The sequence below is a fragment of the Phascolarctos cinereus genome, unplaced genomic scaffold (genome assembly GCF_003287225.1).
Source record: "Phascolarctos cinereus isolate Bilbo 61053 unplaced genomic scaffold, phaCin_HiC Scaffold_4;HRSCAF=312, whole genome shotgun sequence".
In the NCBI taxonomy this organism is placed as follows: domain Eukaryota; kingdom Metazoa; phylum Chordata; class Mammalia; order Diprotodontia; family Phascolarctidae; genus Phascolarctos; species Phascolarctos cinereus.
In genome coordinates this window covers 718,306,163-718,331,150 of record NW_027555847.1, presented here as the reverse complement: position 1 = coordinate 718,331,150, position 24,988 = coordinate 718,306,163, and the positions used below count along the sequence as shown (strand labels likewise).

The 24,988-nt window shown below is 41.2% G+C and overlaps 1 protein-coding gene across 1 annotated transcript in view; it reads right to left on the bottom strand.

The window, feature by feature from the left end:
- Window positions 1–24,988, bottom strand: part of MTMR3 (myotubularin related protein 3) — a 204,373-nt gene that overhangs the window by 100,416 nt on the left and 78,969 nt on the right. The window contains 1 exon segment of the mRNA XM_020996651.2: window positions 6,046–6,112. The gene's annotated coding sequence lies outside the window, so the exon portion shown is untranslated.

The following is a 24,988-nucleotide window of genomic DNA, read 5'->3' as shown; positions in this document are numbered from 1 at the left end:
AGCTAGAAGCATTTCCAATAAGATTCAGGGTGAAACAAAGATATCCATTATCATCACTGTTGTTCAATATTTAGCAATAAGAGAAGAAAAAGAAATTGAAGGTATTAAAATAGGCAAAGAAGAAACAAAGCTATCACTCTTTGCAGATGACATGATGATATACTTAGAGAACCCTAGAGAATCAAGTAAAAAACCACTTGAAATAATAAACAACTTTAGAAAAGTTACAGGCTATAAAATAAACCCACACAAACCATCGGCATTTCTATATATTACCAACAAAGCCCAACAGCAAGAGATAAAAAGAGAAATTCCATTTAAACTCACTGCAGACATTATAAAATATTTAGGGTCTACCTCCTGAAACACACTCAGGAACTACATGAACACAATTACAAAATACTTTTCACACAAATAAAGTCAGATCTAAATAACTGGAAAAACATCAGTTGCTCATGGGTAGGCCAAGCTAATATAATAAAAATGACAATTCTACCTAAGCTAATTTACTTATTCAGTGCCATACGAATCAAACCACCAAAAAATTATTTTATACAGTTAGAAAAAATAATAACAAGACTTTTTGGAAGAACAAAAGGTCCAGAACATCAGGGGAACTAATGGAAAGAAATTCAGGGGAAGGTGGCCTAGCCATTCCAGATCTTAAATTGTATTATAAAGCAGCAATCATCAAAACTACTTGGTACTGGCTAAGAAATAAAGTGGTGGATCAGTGGAATAGGTTAAATATGCAAGACACAGTAGTCAATGACTATAGTAATCTATTATTTGATAAACCCAAAGACCCCAGCTTCTGGGATAAGAACCCACTCTTTGAAAAAAACTGCTGGGAAAACTGGAAAAGAGTATGGCAGAAACTAGGCACTGATCAAAATCTCACACCATATACCAAAATTAAGTCAAAATGGGTTCATGATTTAAATATAAAGGCTGATACCATAAGCAAACTGGGAGAGCAAGGAATAGTCTACCTATCAGATCTATGGAGAACAGAAGAATTCATGACCAAACAGGAAATAGAGAACATTATGAAAAGCAATATGGATAATTTTGATTACATTAAGTTGAAAACTGTTTTCACAAACAAAGCAAATGCAACCAAGATTAGAAGGAAAGCAGAAAATTGGGAAAGAATTTCTACAACCAGTCTCTCTGATAAGGGCCTCATTTCTAAAACATATAGAGAATTAAGTCAAATTTATAGGAATACAAGTCATTCCCCAATTGATAAATGGTCAAAGGATATGAACAGACAGTTCTCAGATGAAGAAATTAAAGTCATCTATAGTCATACGAAAATATGCTCTAAATCACTATTGATTAGAGAAATGCAAATCAAAACAACTCTGAGGTACCACCTCACACCTATCAGATTGTCAACATGACAAAACAGGCACATGATAAATGTTGGAGAAGATGTGGGAAAATTGGAACACTAATGCATTGCTGGTGGAGTTATGAAATGATCCGACCATTTTGGAGAGCAATTTGGAACTCTGCCCAAAGGGCTATAAAAATGTGCATACCCTTTGATCCAGCAATAGCACTTCTAGGGCTGTATTCCAAAGAGATCATAAAAGTGGGAAAAGGACTCACATGTGCAAAAATATTTATAGCAGCTCTTTCTGTGGTGGCAAAGAATTGGAAATGGAGGGAATGTCCATCAGTTGGGGGATGGCTGAACAAGTTCTGGTATACGAATGTAATGGAATACTATTGTGCTATAAGAAATGATGAGCAGGCAGACTTCAGAAAAATCTGGAAAGACTTGTATAGACTGATGCTGAGCGAAGTGAGCAGAACCAGGAGAACGTCATACACAGGATAGCCACATTATGTGATGACTAACATTGACAGACTTAGCCCTTCTCAGCAATGCAAGGATCTAAGACATCTCCAAAAGTCTCATGATGGAAAACACTATCCACATCCAAAGAAAGAACTATGGAGTTTGAATGCAGATGGAAGCATACTATTTGCTACTTTTTTTTTCTTCTGTTGAGTTCTGTTTCCTCTTCCTGGTGGTTCCTCCTATTGGTTCTAATTCTTACTTACAACATCACTAATGTGAAAATATGTTTCATAGGAAATGTATATGTGTAGCCTATATCAGATTGTGTGCCGTCTTGGGGAGAGTGGTGGAGAAGAAGGGGGAGAAAAATTTAAACTCAAAAGCATATAGAAGTGATTGTTGATAAATCAAAATAAATTATAAAAATTTTTTTAAATTTAAAACAAAAAAAGGCAGAATTGGCCAAATGGAAAAGAAAGTCCAAAAGATTACTGAAGAAAATACTTCCTTAAAAATTAGAATGCAGCAAATGGAAGCTAGTGACTTTATGAGAAATCAAGACATTGTAAAACAAAATCAAACAAATGAAAAAATAGAAGACAATGCAAAACATCTCACTGGAAAAACAACTGACCTAGAAAATAGATCCAGGAGAGATAATTTAAAGATTACTGGAGTATCTGAAAGCCATGATCAAAAAAAGAGCCTAGACATCATCTTTCAACAAATTATCAAGGAAAACTACCCTGATATTCTAGAACCAGAGGGTAAAATAGAAAAGGAAAGAATCCCACCAATCACCTCCTAAAAGAGATCCCCAAAGGAAAACTCCTAGGAATATTACAGCCCAATTCCAGAGTTCCCAGGTCAAGGAGAAAATATTACAAGCTGCCAGAAGGAAACAGTTTAAGTACTGTGGAAACACAATCAGAATAACACAAGATTTAGCAGCTTCTACATTAAAGAACCACAGGGCATGGAATATGAACCAAGAATCACCTACCCAGCAAAACTGAGTATAATCCTTCAGAGGAAAAAATGGTCATTCAGTGAAATAGAAGACTTTCAAGCATTCCTGATGAAAAGACCACAGCAGAATAGAAAATTCAATTTTCAAATACAAGACTCAAGAGGTAAACAGGAAAGAGAAATCATAAGGGACTTATTAAGGCTGAACTGTTTAAATTCCTACACAGAAAGATGATATTTGTAACTCATGAGACCTGCAGTGTTAGGGTATTGGAGGAGAAAAAAGTGATATAGATAGATAGATAGATAGATAGATAGATAGATAGATAGACAGACAGACAGACAGCACAGGGTGAGTTGAAGATGAAGGGGTGATATCTGTAGAATAAAATTAAGGGTTGAGAGAGGATTATACTGGGAAGAGAAAAGGAGAGGTAGAATGGGGTAAATTATCTCACATAAAACAGACAAGAAAAGGATTTTATAGTAGGGGAAGTGGGGGAAGGTGAAAGAGAATGAGGGAATCTTATTCTCATTGGATTTGGCTTAAGGAGGGAATAACACACACTCAATTGGGTATGGAAATCTATCTTACTCTACAGGAAAATAGGAGGGAAAGGGGTAGGTGGATGATAGGGGAAAGGATAGAGCGGGGCAGAGGGTAATCAGAAGCAACACTTCTGAGGAGGGACAGGGTCAAAAGGGAGAACAGAATAAACAGGGGATGAGACAGGATGAAGGGAAATATAGTTAGTTTTTCACAACATGACTACTATGGAAGTACATGACTACACATATATAACCTGTATCGAGTTGCTTGTCTTCTCAATAAGGGCGGGTGAGAAGCGAGGAATGGAGAAAATTTGGAACCCAAAGTTTTAAAAACAAATGTTAAAAATTGTTTTCACGTGCAACTAGGAAATAAGATACACACGCAATGGGATGTAGAAATCTATCCTGCCCCACAGGAAAACAGAAGGGGAAGGGGATACAAGAAGGGGGGTGAGATAGAAGGGAGGGCAGATTAGGGGAAGGGGTATTCAGAAAGAACGTCATCTTGGGGTGGGGGAGGGATGACATGGGGAGAAATTTTGGAACTCAAAATCTTGTAGAAGCGAATATTGAAAACTAAAAATAAATAAATTAATAGAAAAAAAAGAAAAAAGGAAATAGGCTGAAAGAATAAGCAAAAGAAAAAGGGAAAGAAAAAAGAATCCAAAAAAAAAAAAAGAATGGTGACAGGAATGCTCTAAACACAAACTCAGAAGAAGAGAATGACTCCAAAACTTCTTCAAGCAAAGTTTCAAAGAAAAACACAGCCCTAAGTACAAGTTCTGCTAGAATTCCTAGAAGAGATGAAACAAGGATTTTTTAAAAGTTTAAAAATTTTTTATAAATGGTTTTCTTCCCTCAATGGGGCAGGGGGGAAGACAGGGTTTTTGCTCAATTAAAAAAAAAAACACACAAGTCACAACAACAGTCATTCACCAACAGTGAAGTGGTAAAAGGAGATGCAGAGGCAATTTTTCAAAAGAAGAAATGCACACTATCAACAACTGTATGAAAGAATAATCCAAATCTGAAAAGAAAAAAAGTAAAAACAAATCATCCCCATCATGCTGGCAAAGGTAACAAGAAACAAAAATGATCAACATTAAGAGAGGCTGACAGAAGATAGGCCCATTAATGGACTGTTGGTAGGATGGTAAATTAGTGAAACAATTCTAGGAAGCCCCTTGGGACAATACTAGAAAAGCCACTAAGCTGTATATATCTGCTGACCTAGAAATAAACACTTCTATTAGACATATGCCCTAACAATGTTACAAACAAAGGGAAAGGTCTCATAGAGACAAAAATATTCATAGCAGCACAGAACTGGGTGTCCATCAATTAAAGAATGGCTGAACAAACTAAGGCATATAAATGTTAACAGAATATTATATTCTTCCAAATATGAAGAATTCAGAAACACTGAGGCGGCTGAATGAACAGATACAAAGTGAAACATGCAAGACTTATGTAATTACCATGATAATGTAAAAGAAAACAAGAGTCAATGACATTAGGCAGTTTTTTGTCTTTCTCTGCATCTTAGCACACTGTAAGCACTTAATAAATACTAGTTGATTGACCAGGGACACAAAGAAAAAGAGAGGAGATAGTGAACTGCCCCTTGTTTGAGGTCTTCCTCAAAGGCTAGAGGACGTTGTTGGGACCTATGTGGGAAGGACTCCTTCTCAGGTATGGGCTGGCCTCACTACAACACTGAGAGTCTGTGATCACACTTAGAAGTATTATCATTATAGATAAATAAATAAAAGCCTGGGGTAGTATGGCTTGGAGTCAGGATGGTGGTATCATAGGATCCAGGATCCAGAACTGGAAGGGACTCTAAAAGCCATCTCATCCAACTCCACATGACAAAGACAGAGAATCTGAGGCCCAAGGGTAGTAAGGTCACACAGGCAGTAAACATCTGAGGAGAGATTTAAACCTAGTCTTGCGACTTCAGACCCCATGTTCTTTCCACCTGACTCCCTCTGCCAGGTCAAGTCTGACTACAGACACACACACTAGTAGTTCTATCACCCTAGGCAGCAAGTCACCTAACCATTCAGTGCCCCAGGCAATTATCGAGATGCCTGTCTACATTCATGGAGGGCATTTCCACGTTGGCAACTTCCCACTGAACCAGACCAAAAATTTTAAGCAAGCAAAATAAAATAACTTACTTAAACATAAATGTAACAAAATTATAAAGGTCAAGTAGGACTCAAATGAAGAGAGATGAGAAGACACCCACCCACCCACCCCATCAAAGAGGTGGGAGATCCAGAGGTGGGACACACTGCACATGATTTCTGACTTTTAGCTGTACTGATCAGTTGTGCTGATTTTTTTCTTCTTCTTTTTCTTTTTTTTGGGTGGGGTGTTAAAATTATTTGTTATATAGGGTGTAACATATATAGAGCTATAGCTATATCTATATATGGGAGATACATATATATATATATATATATATATACATACACACACACACACACATACACACACACACATATGGGATATATAAGGAATTCTAGGGAAAACTATTCTAAAGTAAAAAACAGAAGACATCAATAAAAACTTTTTAAAACTATATTTGCTAATAAAAATGAACATTCTCCTAATTAATGAATTTGCTAATTATTCTTTCCTGCATTGATATGGTTCTTTACTCAGCACAATAGAGAAAAGTAGAAAAGAGAATGCAGACTTACCAAATGTAGATTCTTTGTCAATAATTTTTCAAAGATTTTTTTCTGCTAATACAGTTCACATCGAAACCTACAAAAGAAAACCCATATTTGTAAAATATAAAAATTGTAATCAAAATTAAGCTATTTCAAATACCTATAGCACTATGTCGTCTACCATAAACTGAGACATTAGTCTAATAACACTCATTCTTAATTGTTTAAAACATGCCAGCATATGATAACGATGATGAATGGTGGTGGTAATAACAATAATGTATCAGCTAGTGATTTCAAGAACATTTTGATGTCTTGGAACAAAAATTGCTAAGCATGAATATAACCTTCAGAAACTGGAACCACAAGCTCACAGAATGTTAAAATTAGGAGGGAGTGATCTTAGAGGTTATTTAGTACAAACTTCTTCATTCAACTAAAGAAGAAACTGAGGCCCAGAGAGGGGAAGGGGGAAGGCCCATGGTATTACCAGCTTTCCAAGAACCCAAACACAAAGCATGTTAAAGTATTTATCTCAATAGAGAACAGCATAGAAAGCACAGTTCCACTTTCTCTCTTCTTTAATGTGTACATGAACAATTACTTTTAAGACTTTAAAATCACAGCTAATAGCCTCAGACTTCTTAGTTTATAGTTTGACTTTACAGGGAGATCTAGCGTTTCATATTTAAAAGACTCACTCCCACACACACTTTAAGTTGAAATACAAGGAATTCTTGCATGGATTATGCTCTGATTTGACTTTTCCAGAGATAAAAGAACTTATTAGCTTCCTGCTTTTGGGATGACTTCCCTTCAGAGATTCAGAGACAGACAGTTCATTCCACTGGGCCAACAAAAGCTTGTTGAAATATCTGAAGCCACACAAAGCAAACATGTATAAAGGGTATATAGTAAAACCTTAAAATTTAAGAGGCAGTCTAATTGACAGAACATTTACTCCCATAATTAGGAAATTAATTCTTTTGTAGCTAAATATAATCTATGGAAATATGTTCCCTCTCTCCTTTCTGGCTATTTAAAAACCATTTCTTGGGTTTACGAAAAGACAGGCACACTGATACACTGTTGGTGGAATTGTAATTAGCCCAACTATATTTGAAATCACTTCAGAATTAGACTAAAAGGTGATTAAAATGCCTATACCTTTTGACTCAGTGATTCTACTTAGAGGCATCCTAAGTTAAGTACAAGACAGAAAGTTCCTAGAGATACTACAATATCACGGTATTTGTGATAGCCAAGAACTGGCAACAACGCAGATACCCACCAAAAGAAGAATGTCAAATAAACTGCAATACACAAATGTAATGGAATACTGCCATATGCTAGTGAATGTCTTAATTTAATGAAATACCACTGCCTCCAAAGAATTCAGGGAAGCATGGGAAAACTCACAGGAACTGATGCAGAGCAAAAAAAGCATGAATGGGATGTCCCAGTGAAGACTTCTCAGTGTAATTTAGGTAATGAGTTCAGAAGGTAGTGTGAGAAATGAACTCTCAGAAGTGAAGGCTCCTCAAAGGGTCAAATAATTCTTGATTACGACTTTCAAAATCCTCCCCTACTCAGACCCTGTTTTTAAGCACTTAACAGAAAGAATAAGCCCTGCCCCACCCCCAACCTGAGCTTCTGGCCTCTTTCCTTGTCTTTGAATTTCAGCCGCCTAGAATGTAAGCCCCACCTCCCAGTTAGAATGTAAGCCCACCCTCAGTTAAGGGGATAAGGGATAGTGGTGGGTGGAGACTTTGCATGGTGGGCAGAAAATTGCTTTTATAAGGTGGACAGCCATCTCGGAAGATTGTAATAAAGGTAACCTTTGCTTTCCACCTTGAGAAGTCTCTGAGTTTAATCTGGGTTGGGGTCGCTGTCCCACACAAGCAGAACCAAGAAAACAACCTAGCCCATGATAACAACAGTGTGAATGGAAAGACCAAGCAGCAGCAGCACGAGAAATGTAGCCTGTTTCCTAATCAGACTGGGCTCCACAGAAGAGAAGAAGACATCCAGGCTCCCCTTCCTTGCACAAGTCAAGGACTAAGTACTAGGGATACTGCAGAGACCGTCAGAGTGGGTGGCGCTGTGGGCTCGTTTTTGCAGAGCTGCTTTCCCCCCCTCTTCTCTTCATTGTTTTGTTACTAAGGACAGCTCCTTGAGGAAGAGGAGGGGTGCAGGATCAGACTGGAAAATGAAGCTGAAAAACCAAGAGATACCAATTAGGTGGTGTTGTTATTGTTGCTGTTTTCAAATTAAAATTTATCTCCTCCTTAAACATTCAGCTCAGGAGCCAATTCCTTCATGGATCCTCCCCAAAATTCCCATCTTTGGTATGCTCTCCTTGTCCAAACTCTCCAAGAGCCTTTAGTCTAGCTCTTTTTTATCCACATCCCACGGGATACCTTTTCATCTACTTCTCTGTGCCCCTGTGTCCCCCCAGCCTGACCTAGGAAGTATGCCTGAGCCTGGCAATGGTCCCGATGGTCATCACAGTGCCCATATTAGATACTTCACAAATGTTCGGGCCTCGAACGCTCTCCCTCCTCGAGGACTCTGCAAGACTCAGCTTAAGTTTCTCATCTGTGGGTGTCATTTCTTGGAGTCTTCAACCCTTTTTAACCATATCACAAATAATCATTTCTCCCTGAATTTTTATTTGATGTAATATTTTTTCTAAGAAGACACTGCTTGATGTAGACTCCAAAATTTTAAAAGGCTTCCAAATTTACAGCTTCAGAATAAGGGAATGAGTCATTTAGACCCAGTTAGACACAGTGATGGCATGTCAGACTTGTAAGAGACCTTGGAATCACAGAAAAGAGGATGTAAAGATAAAACTGGATGGGAATTTATAGATCATTTCATCACTCAGTGAAAACTGCCCTCTCCAAAGTTACCAAATGATCTCTTAAATGCCCATTCCAAGGGCCTCTTCTTTACCCTTCTTGACCTTTCTAGTCAGTCAGTCAATAAATATTTATTAGATGTCTACTATGTGCCAGGCACTGTGCTCAGTGATGAGGATACAAAGAAAGGCAAAAGATAGCCCTTGTCCTCGAGGAGCTCCCCATCTAAGAGGGGAGATAGCAAGCAAACACACAAACAGAATACACAGACAGTATCAACTGGAAGTAACAACGAGAAAATTGACAGCATTTGACACTGATGATCCTACTAGCCTTGTGAAGGTACTCTGCTCTCCAGGCTCTACTCCTAGCAGTCTGCCCATTCCCAGCCCCAGAACTCTCACTAATCCTAGGTTAAAAGCCCAAGGCTTTGTCTTGGGTCCTCTTCTTTTCTTCTCTATATTATATCACTTGGGGATCCTATCAGCAACCAGGGATTCAATGACTATCTCTAGTTATATCAATGATATAACTCCCAGATTTATATCTCTAACCCTATTCTGGCTCTTCAACTATAGAGAGCAGGACTGACCAAGTCTCTGTCTCTCTTACACACACACACTTTTTCACTAGACTTCTATGGCTCCCTATTACCTCTAGGATCAAAACTCTGCCATTCAAAGTCCTTCACAATCTGACCTCTTCCCACCTGTCCAGACTTCTTACAGACTTTGCCCCTTACACGTTCTCTACTTGCTCTTCTTCTAACACAATGCTCTCTCTCCAGCCACTAATTAACCCTGGATATATAGGCAATGGGGGCAGTAAGGTGGTGCAGTGGATAGAGTGCCAGGCCTGGAGTCTGGAAAACTTGAGCTCAAATCTAGCCTCAGACACTTACTAGTTGTGTGACCCTGGACAAGTCACTTAACCCTGCTTGCCTCAGTCTCCTCATCAATACAATGGGCTGGAAAAGGAAATGGCAAACCACTCCAGTCTCTTTGCCAAGAAAACCCCAAATGGGGTCACAAAGAGCCAGACACAACTGAAACGACCGAACAATGACAATACAGTCAATCCTCCACATTTCGCCTGTTTAACTTTCTCAACTTCAAGCAGTCATGTGATTTTATTAGCAGCCTCATTTTCAGTTTTCGGTTGGCAATCCACAGCAAAGAAATAAAAAGAGGTGTGATGCCACAAGCTTATATCTGCAAAAAGGAGGAAAGTACTCATAAAAGTGTGTGTGAATCCATTCCAGAAGTGCTACTCTCTCAAGCTGGGCTAGAGAAGCCTAGGGAGCTTCTCACCTTCCCAACTGCCCATGTCAATGGACTCCCTGCCCCAGCCGGGAGTCCAAGTTCATACCTGGACCTCACCCTCAGACATGTGCTTTTCATGGAGGAACAGTTCATCCAAGGCCCCAAAAAGGAGATTGGCGATGGTAGGCTGCCCTTCTCTTCCCTTTTTTATCTTGAGGTTCTTCTAACATCCCAGCCCCTGCCCACCCGCTCATCTCTCTGTATGGTGTTGTCTCTCCTCTTCCTTGCATTTTATGGGTTATTTCATGGTTGCTGTGTCAGCAAAAATGAATTATCAGAATTAATGTTTCATTATAAAGAATTATATGCAGAAAAGTATATTTTCAGCAATCTCTAGCAAAAGATTAGTTTTTGATGGTCGCAGGGTACACTGTTTTCCAGGAATGCTACCCCAGCAAAAGCTGAGCCTTGACTGCAGCTTGTCTGAATGTGGCTGTTGGTACACTGTCTGTTCCACTAATTTCTGAGCTCCTTGTGGTCAGGCATCATGTTCTGTTTTTCTGTAGGTCCCCAGCACTTAGCACAGTATCTACCACATAGTAGCTACTTAATAAATACTGGTTCACATTTCTTCAAAATCTGGGAAGGGCACTGACAAACTACAAAGTGCTCTGAAGAGGTGACCAAGGTGGGGAAGGCGCTGGAGGCAAGACTACTCACGGGTGGGTTTAAGCAACTAAGGATGGTCCAAGGGAGAGGAGGCATATCAGTATTTAACTGTGAAAGTGCAGCATATGGAAGAGGGATGAGCTCTGTTCTTCTTGGCTCCAGGGGACAGAATAGGGACAATAATGGTAAATACTGCAGAGCAGATTCCAGAACAAAATAAGGAGAAAAAATTTTTTTAAATGTAGAGTTGTTCAAAAGCCTAACGGGCAGCTTCAAGAGGCAGTGTGTTCCTATCACTGGAGGTCTTCAAGTACCTGTTGTGAGTATAACTCTTGATCAGATTTGACACCCACCAGATGTACCCTAAGGGCCTTTACAATCCTAAACTTCTGTAACTCTAGAATTCCAGAAAGATACCTGTGGATACAGAGTAGGCAAGAAAGGCTTTGAGCAAAAACAGTAAAACAGAGAGCCAGTAAGTGGGTAAGTTTGGAAGGAAAGGGGGTTGAGGGTGGGGTGACTTGAGAAAGTAAGCAACTGTATGTAAAGCTAGAAAGATAGAGTCTAAAAAGTTTGGGCTTCATATTTAAGTTCCCCAAAACTACTGAAAACTTTTGAGTAGGTAAGAGACAAGATGAAAGTGTGACTTAGAAATCTGAGTCTGCCATGTATGTGGCCATGCCCACAGGAGGGAAAGCGAGAAAGAACAGAGAAAGAATATAGTCCTCCAGACTGATAGCGATCAGTAGCAAAAAGATACAACAGAAGAGAGAGGCCCAAAAGCATCACAGCACTCCTGGGCGCCACAGCAGACTTCTCACGCCCATCATTGTTTCTCTACTGCCCTTTGAGTGACCTGAACTTGAATTTTTCATAGATTCAAGTATTCCCTCACACACAGTAGTCAAAGAGGATCCACAGAAGGAGGTCTTTTTGTCTGGCAGGTGATACACAAATAACAGCTGGTCAGGCCTGACATCTAAGTCTTATTTTTCAGTTAGCATCAATACCAATGATATATAAACTTGAATGTGCACTTATTAAAAAGTAGTATGTTGACTTTTTCCAACACTGGAATTATCCAATTTTGTTGGATAATAAATAGTTAGGACATTATGCCTACCAAAGCAAGATTTCTTTTCTGAACAAGAGATCTAACTTCCAGGAATAGTCTGGATAACATATTACTCCCTCTTTATTGTTTCCTATTGCAAAACACAACGGACTCAGCAGGAAGGGAGGAGGCCCAGCTATACCTATCCTGAATCCCTGGCTCCCAGAAAAGTGATGAAATAGGACCATGGATACTCATTTCAAATAATCTTTTGCAAAATCTTCAGCGTGCCAAGCACAGGAATGCGAGAATACTGATGCTAAAAATTAGGCTTTGTTTCACTGAGAAACTTTTAACACAAGCACCATTTATATAGTGTCAGGCACTGTGCTAAGTGCTTTACAATTATTATCTTATTTGATGCTTACAACAACCCTGGGAGGTAATTTAGAAGAAGTTATTATCCCCATTTTACAGATGTGAGGCAAACAAGGTTAAGTGACTAGCCCAAGGTCACATAGCTACTAAATGTCTGAGGCCAGGTTTGAATTCAGAAATATAAGTCCTCCTGACCCCAAGCCCAGCACTCCATCTACTGTGCCACTTAGCTGCCCTGTCTGGCATATAATAAGTGCTTAATAAATGTTTTATTGACTGACTGATACATAAATGAGGAAACTGAAGCTCAGAAAGATTAAATCAATAAGCATTTATTAAGTATCTGACATTGGGGATACAAAGACACAAAAAAGAAAACTATCCTTGCCCTTTGGGACAACATATACACATGTATGTATATACAAAGTAAATATTTCAGAAAGCAGCACCAGCAGCTGGGGGGTAGGGGTGGGGAGATGTAAGGAGAACAGGAAGGGCTTCATGTGGATGGTACCCGAGCTGAGATCTGAATGAAATTTGTGAAGGAGATTCTAAGAGGCCTTGGCATTCTGGGAATAGGGGAACAGCCTGGGCAAAGGAACGGAGGTGGAGGATAGACTACTGGGTGCAGGGGACAGGAGAGGGCTGATAAGGCTATACCAAACAGCACATAACAGAAAGGAACACAAAGACAGAGAAGGAGCCTGAAGCTTACAAGGGCCACAGACAGTAAAAGTCACAGCCAGGATCTGAACACAGTTCTCTCCTGATTCCAGTGTGTCCGAGTCTTTATTAAGCATTTACTAAGTGTGCTGTCTACACAGAAAAGCCAAAGGAAAAAAACCCCAACAGCCCAGTGGCCCTGCCCTCAAGGAGTGTCCTTCCCCAGTACCCGGTTCTTGCTCTTCGGCCACACTGAATCTCTGGAGTCCTACCTTTAAAGAGCTTTCAGAGGCATGTAAGCCAATCTCTTCATTTCAAGGGGAGGACACCAAGGCCCCAAGAAGCTAAGAGACTTGTTCCAAGATGCCAGAGTGCAAGTGAAGGGTGAGAGAAGCATCTGAACTCAAGGGCTCACCCCTAACCAAGCAGGCTCCATCCACACCGCAGAGCTGTAGAGATGCACATGACAGGGCACTTCCTAACATGAGGGACAGGGGGATTTTAAGGCGAGGTGCAAATGACAACAAGAATCGTTGTAACAACTAGCATTCATATGAAGAGCTTTAAGGTTTGTAAAGCATTTTACAAATATTTATTTTATCAGCTGGAGAGCTCCGAGGTATTATAAGAGTTTAGAGGAAGGAGATAACACTTTTGGCTGAGGGAGAACAGAGAAGGCTTTTTGGAAGAAACTGTGTTTCCACAGAGCCTGAAAGAATGGATAAGAAGTGGAGCTGGGGAGAGAGGGAGAACAGAACTCCAGGCAGAAGGAAGAGCAGGACCAAAGGGCAAAGCGACGGCAACTCATGGGAAGCAGAGGTGGGGAGTGCAGGAATGCAGCCAACAACCCCGATAAAACGCAGGACGCGCGACGGGAGAAGCAGACCAAAGCGGACAACAGGGAGGTTAGACCACATCGGACTGGCCTCAAAACACAGGGCAAAAGCATCTGGCCTTTATTCTGTAAATAATGAGGAAGCACTGAAGGTTTCTGAGACAGGCTCTTGGTAACAGCTATACTTTGGGGGTCCAGTTCTGATTCGGAAATCTTTACTACTGGGGCTGTTTAAAAACAAACCAGAAAGGGCAGCTGCACCAAAGCACAGCTGGGTTTCCCAGCATCAAATGATGCTATAGTACCAGCTGGCATGTTCTTATTAAGTCAAATGTCAGTCACATTTAGTGCCTACCATTTTTCCAACTACAACTTTATTTTGAAGAAACATGTGCAAATGGTCCTTTCACCCCACTCTATCCCCCAAGAAACTCAATGAAACATCTCAGTTCTATAAGATTTCCAGAAAAGATAAAAGAAAACAGAAACTGTTATTCCCCACCCTCCCACCCTCATCCCATCCCCCCACCTTTTTAAATACTTAGGGGAGTTTTCCAACTTTTTAGAATTCAACTTTTGAGATAAATTCATTAGCATTCCTCTGCTCAGCTGTGGGGCACAGATAAGCAGCTAAAATTTTATCATTTCCTACATTCTGCACAGCCAGCTAGCTCCCTAAAGAAATCCCAATGAGTTAGCCAAAGATAGCAACAGAACTGAGTTCTAATCAGTATTCTTGGGAAATCGTTATAAACATCTCGTGGAGAAAACTGCTTCAGTGGAAACAGAAGGTGCTGTGAGCATCCAGTCTAACCATAAAAGCTCTATTGAAATGGACAATGACCCCAAACTCACAAAATGTAACTTTATCCCTCCTGTTCCACTGGGGCAGTTCATTATTTGTTTACAAGTGCTGTGGAAAAAATGAGGTTTCCTTTCTCAACACTTGCCCCAGAGGAGGCCTATGCAATAGCAGGGTCTGTAAAAGAGCTGGGTTGTTTTCTTGTGGGTTGTTTGTTTGTTTTAAAAAAAGAAATAAGGATTAATGAGATCATTTGATTTGCATTCCTGGATAAAATTTTGATTAAAGCTTTCCAAAATTTGCACCCAGACCTTCCAAGTTTGCAAAACTGCAAAATGAGTTTTGCCCTAATGCTTTAGAATATTGTTTTTGGTTGTACATCAAATATATCTTATTTGTTTTTATCTTCCAATACTGGGCCAGCTGAAACTGGGCAAGATACACAGAATTTCAGTTCCCAAAGGAGTAGAAAAGGCCATGCCCAGCCACAGCAGGCAGATAACATGCCTCCCACAAACACCGGGTGGCTAATGCTGCTTTCAGTCCTTCTGCAAAATCACAGAATGTTGGAGCTGGAAGGACTTCAAGCCACAGAATGCAGAATGACTGAGAGAGGAAAGAACTTCAAAATCTGTTCATCTTAAAATGTTAGAGCCAGAAGGGGTCTTTAGATTCACAAAATATTAGAGGCAAAAGAAAGCCTATCCAGCTTTTGACAGATGAGGAGACAGGAGGAGGCATGGGAAGGTAAATGATTGGCTGAAGGTCGTCTACATAGCTGAACTAGGATTAGAAAATGTTCCCCAGGCCAATTTCCCTCCCACTACATCACAATCTGATTAAGTGAACAAACCTGTCATTGTTACTGTGTGTTTCCTCATAAGCTCATGCTTCTGGTGAGTCAAGAGGAAAATACAATGGGAAATATACAAAAATTATAGTTTAATGACCATAAAAAAATTATAAAAGAAAGTTTTAATCTAGTCTGCCAGGAACAGTAAGAATTATATAACCTAGGGTTGTTATAAACAGAAGGCTTCTGTCAAGTGTGAGCCCTTTTGCCCTTCAATTATTTAGAGGACATGTCTACTTCTCGCTCATGAAAGCATCCACGATGACACACGCCAGAAGCACTCCCTGCACTTGGTCACTGACAGTTGCCAAAGCATTCTCCCAGCCATTGCAAGAAGCATTTTCACGGCTGAGGCTGAAAGAGAGGTCATGTGACTGCCTGGGACCCACAGGGGCTAGGCCACAGGTCAAACCCAAGTCTTCATAATCCAAGTCTATGGCTCTTTCCACCTTCACTAAAGGAAACTGAAAAAATTCTTACTGGAGGACAACTGCAAAAAATCATTTTCAATTAATTAAAAGCTCCATAGGATCATTTTTCTCTGTGTGCCAAAGGTAGTTTAATATTGATAAGTACTATGGCAAGATCAAAAAGCCTGGCTCCAGCAATGGAAAAAGCTTTCTTGCATCTGCCGCTGTGATTTCATGGGTGATCTTTAGGCACTCTGGAAGAGAAAGCAAGTTTCCCAGACTAACACTCATCAGCTTCCACTAAAGTTCTGGTGAATCAAAAGGCAAACAAAGTCTGGGCTTCCACTACTACAGGCTCTAGCACAAACTGACAAGACGACGTTAGCCAAGTCACCCGACTTCCCCAAAATGAAGGTGACAGCAGGAGGACACCGGGCATAGCAGAATAAGCTGCTTCTCAGTTCAGTGCAAACCCACTCAACAAACACTCAGTACAAGCCTACCTGCTGCCCGGCACTGTTCTCAGGACTGAAGACCAAAGATGAAAACAAGACCCAGGGAAGCGCACTGAATTTAGACTTAGCCAATCCAGGTAAAAGCCTTGCCCCTCAAACTCTTATAGTATAATGAAGAGCACGTGGTCTCACAGCCTGCAGCCCTGTGCAGCAGCCTTGGCTCTCTCCCTTGGGAGGGCTCTCGTACTTCCTCACAGTGTACTTACTTCCTCAGGTTTCTAAGCCTCAGTTTCCTCATCTATATAATGAGAGCCGGATTTAAGGGCTGAGTCAGGATTCAAAAGGCTTTCACAATGTGGCAATGATGGGCCAGCTATATGAGGCCTATGCATGAGAGGGGAGTGGAGGGAGGAGGAAGATGAGGGGAGAAATAGAAATTTGTGCATGATATCAGAGAAAGGTTCTATCCATTACAACTGGGATTGGAATGGGCTCTCACTAGACATCTTCAAATGAAGGTGTCTAACCACTTGTCAACCATGTCAGGAATGAGCTGGACTGAGCAGCAGGCCTCGGAGGCTACTTCCAGTTCCGATCTCTTCCCATCTTCTCTCACGGGATGCTGGAAGGTTTGAAGGAGTTAATAAAAGTGAAAAGCCATCCGACCTGATAGTTTTCAGTTACAGGGTCCCCAAATCCCATCCTCTAACAAATCCCTCCACTATCATCCTCCCTCTAATACCTAGTTAGTCTCTGCCACTCTGCTGGCTTCTTCCCAGCTGCCTACAAATAAGCCCATCTTGTACATTTCATAAAAGAGGCTTCACTTGATGTAATGATCCCTCTTGGGTATCGGGCCATCTCCCCTCCCCCTCCCAGCTAAACTTCTTGACAAAGGCCTCTCCATGAGGTACCTCTACTTAGCTCCTCACGCTCTCCACCAAACCCTCTGCAGTCAGGACTCCAATCTCATTATAACTGAAGCTGCCCTCTCCAAGGTTACCAATGATCTCAATAAATGCCACATCCGACGCATTCTCAATTCTCACCCTTCCTTACCCTTTTCTCTAGCACCTGACACTGTCGACCACCCCTTCTCCTGGATACTCTCTCCTCTCTACATCTGCAGGACTCCGCTTTTCCCTGGCTCTCCTCTGACCTGCCTGCCTTTCCCACTTTCCTTCGCTGGCTCTTCATCCAGGGCAGGCCCTCTACAGCCGGGTGCTCCCCAAGGCCCTATACTGGGTCCCCTTTTCTTTTTCCTCAATATCCTCTCACACAGACCTCTTAGCTTCATGGGCTCTGTTCTCATTTTGTCTCACATCCCTATTTCCGTTGAGGGCGTTGCCACACCCCAGTCAGCCAAGCTCTTCCTCAGTGTTATTCTCAACTCTGGACTTTCATCCACCCCACATATCCAACATGTTGGCAAACTGTTGTTTTTACTTTCCAAATCCACCACAACATCTCTCATATATACGGATGTACATCCCCTTCAGGATCCTAACACAGGCCCTTATCATCGCTTGCCTGGCCCATTAAAATAGCCTTCTACTTGATCTCCTTGATTCAAGTCTTTCCCCACTCCAGTCCACCGAGCTGACAAAATGATTGTAGACGGCAATCCCCTGCTCCACAAATTCTGGTGTCTCTTTATTCCTTCCAGGACACAATATCAACTCCTCTTATTGGCACTTAAAGCTATCACTTGACCTATTACACTATGCTATAACACAGTGTTTCGGGCACCAGGCTAACACCATTTCCCCTCGGCCAATGACCCGGCCACCCCCCTGCAGAGAGGGGTCTTTCTCCTCATCCCACCTTTTAAAATGCCTGGCTCCCTTCAAACCTAGCTTACATCCCACCTTCTGCAGGTACGATGGAATCAAAATGTCCTGTTTCACACATATTCCAACAGGATAGAAATCTCCTGAGAAGAGGAGGATGGGAGTGGGACAGAGATGAAGGGTCATCCAGCTAGGAAGTATCTGAGACCAAATTTGAACTCAGGTCTTCTTGAGTCCAGGCCCAGTGCTCTAACCACTAGCTGCCTCTCCTGGAGGCAGCTATACAGGAAGATGTGCAGAGCAACAAAATGAAATCTTAAAAAAAAAGAAAAAGAAAAAAGGACCACGATCTAAGGCAGAATCAAGTTAGAATCCTGTTCCTGGTCATTTTGAGGAGGCCAGCTAGGTGGCACAGTCCACGAAGCACTAGGCTTGGAATCAGAAGACTCATCTTCTTTGAGTTCAAATCCAGCCTCAGACACTTATTAGCTGTGTAACCCTAGGCAAGCTCCTTCATCCTGTTTGCCTCAGTTTCCTTATTAGTAGAATAAGCTGGAGAGTGGCAAACCACTCCACAGTACCTCTGTCAAGAATGCCCCAAAATGGGGCCACAGAGAGTCAGTCATGACTGAAAATGACTGGACAACAATGACTTAATTTCTACACAACCTAAATGACATATAGCATGTTCTCTCAATTCTGTCTCTGATTATTGCTCCTCCATGAAATACCAATCCTCTAACTTCATTCTCCCACTTCATGTGTGCTGCACTTGTTTCTTTTCTAGAAAGCTAAGGGATGTGAGGTTTCTGGTCTCCAGTAGTGACACTACACACCCACCTAAATTTGGGTCTCTTAATCAGTCCTCACTTTGCCAAGCATTTACTAAACACCTACTGTGCTCCCGCACTGCGCTAGGTGCTGGTGATCAAAACAAATAAATAAATAAAAGTCTCTATTCGCAAGGATCTTGCATTCTAATGATGGAGAAAATTCCATATAAAAACATGTGAGCATTAACATTCTTAATAAATGTAAAGCACTAGCAATTGAGAGGGTAAGGAAAGGTTCCATGTAGAAGGTGGTCCGTACAATGCATTCTGAAAGAAGAATAAGATTCTGAGTCACAAGCGAGGAAGGAGGGCATGCCGGGAAGGTGGACTAGGCACTGCAAAGACACAGAGATGGGAGATGGAGTAAAATCCGTGGTGAACAGCCAGTTTGGGTGCATCCCAGAGTATGTGAGGTTGGAGAGATGGGACAGGTTGGGGTCACAGGGACTTAAAAGTTAAACAAAGAAATCGTAATATGATGCCACAGGAATTGGCCAAGCAGGGGGTCATATGGTCAGGTCTGCATTTAAGGAAAATCACTTTGGCAACATGTTGCACTGCTTAAGGGGAATGGTAATGGGAGTCCAAACTAAAGTGGTGAGCTGTCTGAGGAGCAAAGGAATCAAATGCAGAAGATCGGGTGGAGATAGAAATGGCAAGGTTTGGTAACTGACTGGCTATGTGGGATGAGGGAGAATGACTGATCAAGAATAATGCCAAGGTTATGAACCTGGAAGACTTGAAAAATAGTGGTGCCTTTGAAAGAAATAGGGAGGTCTGAAAGAGGGGTAGGTTTAGAGGGAAAGACAATGAATTCCGTTTTGAATATGATGAGTTTCAGATGTCTCCAGGACACCTAATATGAAAGCTCCTAGAGGCAGCTTGAGATGGAAACTGAAGTGCCAAGGAGAGTCTAGGGCTAGATAAACAGGACTGGGAATCATCAAGAAAGAGACATTTATTGTACCCATGAGAGCCAATACGGTCAAAGAGAGACGGGGACCTGGAAATCCCAGGGTGCTTGGGAAGCCCCCACAGGGAGACGATGTGATCTGGATGACAGGCCAGCAAAGGAAAATGAGGAGAGGGAATAAAAGAAAATCCAAAGAGGATAAAGTATCCAGGAGAAGAGAGGGATCAACAGCAGATGCGATGAAAAAGAGGAGTACTGAAAAAAAGAACATCAGATTTGGCAATACTCCTTCTAAAGGTAAATCTAATGACCTCCTGTACCATTCAGGAAGCCAGAGAAAGTGAAGAAGCTAATAATCCATTTTTGAATAGCATCATTTGCAATTTTTAGTGAATTATAACACTGAGTAATCAAAAGGCAATCAAAAGATCTCAGCTGATCTTTATTAATAATAACATACAATTCTATGTATAGAAAATGTTTCACATCCACTTTTTCCACCTTATTACTAAATATGCCTCAATCTGTGTGACTGTAGGGGCACAGGGACTTGGGTTCCTCATTTGTAAAATCGGAGGGAGAAGGAGTAGAGAGAAGAAGAGGAGAAGGAGGAAGAGAGGGAGGGGGAAGAGAAGAAAGAAGAGAGAGGAGGGAGGAGGTGGCAGCAGTAATACTTCTATTCAGCTACAAAAAGTCAGTTTACCCATCTGGGCAAGTCCAAGGACCATTAAACAGGATAATAAATAGTTAACATTTCTATAGCAGTTTAAGAGTCACAAAGCATTTTATATACTTTATTTAATCTTTACAACAACCTTGTAAGGTAGACACCGATTTTACAGATGAGTAAACTGAGGCTGAGAAAGCTTTGGTGGTATGCCCAGGGCCACAAAGGCTATTAACAGCCTGACACAGGATTTGAACTATTACAAAACAACAGCAAGAGAGCAACTTGTGGAAAACCTGCTTTTATTTAAACGCCACACAAAAAGAGGACAAGATTCTAACAAATTGGAGCTGCCCCCACTGCTACTGCTCTAAGCATTTCACACAGTACTTCAACAGATCCTTATAGAAACTGTGAGGGAAGTAATGCAGGCATTATTATGCCCACGTTACGGATGAGCAACATGTTCACATAAGTAACTTGTCCAGTCACATGACTAATAACAAACAGAGCCAGTTATTTAAATGCATGGCTTCTGACTAGAAATGTTCTTTCTACTACACCCCAATGGCTTCACAAAGTGTTTGTTCCTTCTCCCACAGGCTGAGAGACAAGCGACAGCCTTCCCATTTGCCAAAATCATCCAGCAACTGACAACTGCCTAAAGAGATTAGGTCAAAGCAGCCTTCGTGTATACAGGAGTCACTGAAGTCAACTAGAAAGCTGGCTAAAAAGACATCACACTACTCTGAAAAGAAATTGGAATTTTATAAACCAGGGCCATCCAAAAGACAAATTTTCCTGTTGCACACAGCCATAATATGTCAACAGAGTGATGATAAACAAAATTCAAAAGAGCCAATCCCTATAAAGTTAAAAGAATACAGTTTTCCACTGGACTAAATTTTATATTCTGAAAATTAACCAAATGGGCTTCCATTTGAGAAGAGTATATACTCAAATTTTCCAAACAAATCAACAAAACCCTACCAGCCTCTAATAGTGTCCTCCACAGCATGGGGCAGCTAGGTGGCGCAGTGGATAGAGCACCAGCCCTGGAGTCAGGAGGACCTGAGTTCAAATCCGGCCTCAGACACATGACACTTACTAGCTGTGTGACCCTGGGCAAGTCACTTAACCCCACTGCCTAGCCAAAAAAGAAAAAAAAGAAAAGAAAAAGCACAGCACTCCACTCCCACTCCCAACCCACCAACCACAAAATCAGCTCTACTCAAAGAGTTCATGTAAATACCTATTGTTTTGATGTAGCCAGCCCCGTGACTAATGGCTAACAGGGAGGAAATTGTTCTTGACCAGGAACATCCACCATCTTCTCAAAAGGTATTCTACATGGCCCTAAAAGGAACCGCCCCTCCAACTTGTAATATTTATCTCATGCAGACAGAAAAGCTGCCTGGGACTAAGTCATCCACAAATACACAGAAGGAGAAGGCTAAGGCCAACCTAAAACCAAGCAGGGGAATTCCTGTGGAAGCCATGTCTCTTTGGGGTTGAAGGGAAGTGCTATCATCCTGTATCAAGCTACGGTGACTTAAAGGAACTACTAATTAAAAGGCTTTAACTTGAGGTTTTAATTAACACTCTTTTAGCAAAGACTCAGAAGAGACCATGGATCTAAGTTAAAAGTAACTGACATTCATATAATGCTTTAAGATTTGCAAAGAGCTTTCCAAGCAGGAAACAGGAAAAAAATGCCCTTGCAAGTTTCAAAGATCTCCTCTCTCAAATACAGGGAACTGAATCAAAGTTATAAAAATAAGAACCATTTCCTAATTTATAAATGAGTAAAGGATATACCAGGCAGTTTTCAGATAAAGAAATCAAAGTTATCTATAGTCACATGAAAAAATGCTCTAAATCACTATTGATTAGAGAAATGCAAATTAAAACAACACTGGTATACTACCTCACACCTATCAGACTAGCTAACATGACAAAAAAGGAAAATGACAAATTCTGGAGATGTAAGAAATGGGGCAGTAATGCACAGCTGGTGGAGTTGTGAACTGGTCCAACCACTCCAGAGAACAATTTGGACTATAAGACTACGCATACATACCCTTTGACCCAGCAATACCTCTGTATCCCTAACAGATCAAAGAAAGAGGAAAAGGATACTGGGAGCCAAGATGGCAGAGTGAAAGCAGTGACTTGCTTGAGCTCTCCTCCAAACCCCTCCAAATACTCATAAAAAATGGCTCTTAACAAATTCTGAAGCAGCAGAACCCACAAAAAGACAGAGTGAAACAAATTTCCAGCCCAAGACAACCTGGATGATTGATCAGAAAGGTGTATCGTGCCAGGCTGGGAACACAGGCCACCGGGAACCTGGAGCAGGCCTCAGAGGACTGAATCGCGGGCAGCTGTGGAGGTTTCCAGACTCCTCAATCCACAAATGCCAAAGACACCATAGAAGGTCAGTGGGAAAAGTCTGTTTCTGTCAGTGCTCAGAGAGGAAGGCGGGGTTTCAGCTCCATTCCCCAAGAGCCTGGTCCTGGGGGGGCAGCTGCTTCCTGAGCTCCCGGCCCACAGACTGAGGGGGAATCCAGTGGCTGATCAGAGAGGGACTGCAGGGATCTCTTTGCCAGTGCTGAGGCAGGAATCTCTTGCTTTGCCCATGTGTGGATCTGGGTCACAGTTCTGGGTGGCGGTGCTGGGGTGAGGAGGAGCGCTGGGGTGGTGGAGCTTGTAGTGGCTGTGGAGAGGAACCCCTCCTCACAGTTACAGGACAGAAAGGAATACTTGTGGTCACAGGCCAGGAAAGGAGTAAACACCTGCCCCTTATCATACCACCTTGGAAGAACTGAAAATTTACAGGTCCCTACAAGTATCTCTGAAAACAGCTGTACAAACCCCTGAAGCTTGGGACAGTACATTCTCCACATTGGAAGCAGACTACCTTAACAAAGAGTTTAAAACTCAAGTAATTGGCCGGGATCATGAGCAAGCAGCGCAAAAAGAGTCAGACTATATTATCTTACTTTGGTGAAAAAGAAGATCAAAATATACAACCAGAAGAAGACAACAAAGTCAAAGCTCCTACATCCAAAGCCTCCAAGAAAAATATGAATCAGTCCCAGGCCTTGGAAGAGCTCAAAAGGGATTTTGAGAAGCAAGTAAGGGAAGTAGAGGAAAAAACTGAGAGTGATGCAAGAAAATCATGAAAAACAAGTCAACAGCTTGCTAAAGGAGACCCAAAAAAATATTGAAGAAAATAACACCTTAAAAAATAGCTTAATCCAAATGGCAAAAGAGGTCCAAAAAGCCAATGAGGAGAAAATGCCCTAAAAAGAAAAATTGGCCAAATGGAAAAGGAAGTCCAAAAGATTACTGAAGAAAATACTTCCTTAAAAATTAGAATAGAGCAATTGGAAGCTAGTGACTTTATGAGAAATCAAGACACTGTAAAACAAATCCAAAAGAATGAAAAATTAGAAAACAATGTGAAATATCTCATTGGAAAAACAACTGACCTGGAAAATAGATCCAGGAGAGAGAATTTAAAAATTATTGGACTATCTGAAAGCCATGATCAAAAAAAGAGCCTAGACATCATCTTTCAAGAAATTATCAAGGAAAACTGCCCTGATATATTAGAACCAGAGGGCAAAACAGAAATTGAAAGAATCCACAGATCTCCTCCTGAAAGAGATCCCCAAAGGAAAACTCCTAGGAATATTATAGCCAAATTCCAGAGTTCCCAGGTCAAGGAGAAAATATTACAAGCTGCCAGCAGGAAACAATTCAAGTACTGTGGAAACACAATCAGGATAACACAAGATTTAGCAGCTTCTACATTAAAGGACCACAGGGCATGGAATATAATATTCCGGAGGGCAAAGGAGATAGGATTACAACCAAGAATCACCTACCCAGCAAAACTGAGTATAATCCTTCAGGGGGAAAAATGGTCATTCAGTGAAATAGAGGACTTTCAAGCATTCTGATGAAAAGACCAGAGCTGAATAGAAAATTTGACTTTCAAATACAGGACTCAAGTGGAACATGAAGAGGTAAACAGGAAAGAGAAATCATAAGAGACTTATTAAGATTGAACTGTTTACATTCCTGCATGGAAAGATGATATTTATAACTCATGAGACCTTTGTCAGTATTAGGGTAGTTGGAGGAAAAAAATTATATGTAGATAGATAGATAGATAGATAGATAGAGGGCACAGGGTGAGTTGAAGATTAAGGGGTCATATCTGGAGAATAAAATTAAGGGATGAGAGAGGATTATACTAGAAGAAGAAAGGGAGAGGTAGAATGGGGTAAATTATCTCACAAAAAAAAACAGAAAAGAAAAGTCTCTTACAGTGGAGGGGAAACAGGGGAAGGTGAGAGGGAATGAGTGAATCTTATTCTCATAGGATTTGGCTTAAGGAGGAATAACATACACATTCAATTGGGTATGGAAATCTGTCTTACCCTACAGGAAAATAGGGGGAGAAGGGGACAAGAGAGCAGGGGGATGATAGAGAGGAGGGCAGATTGGGAAA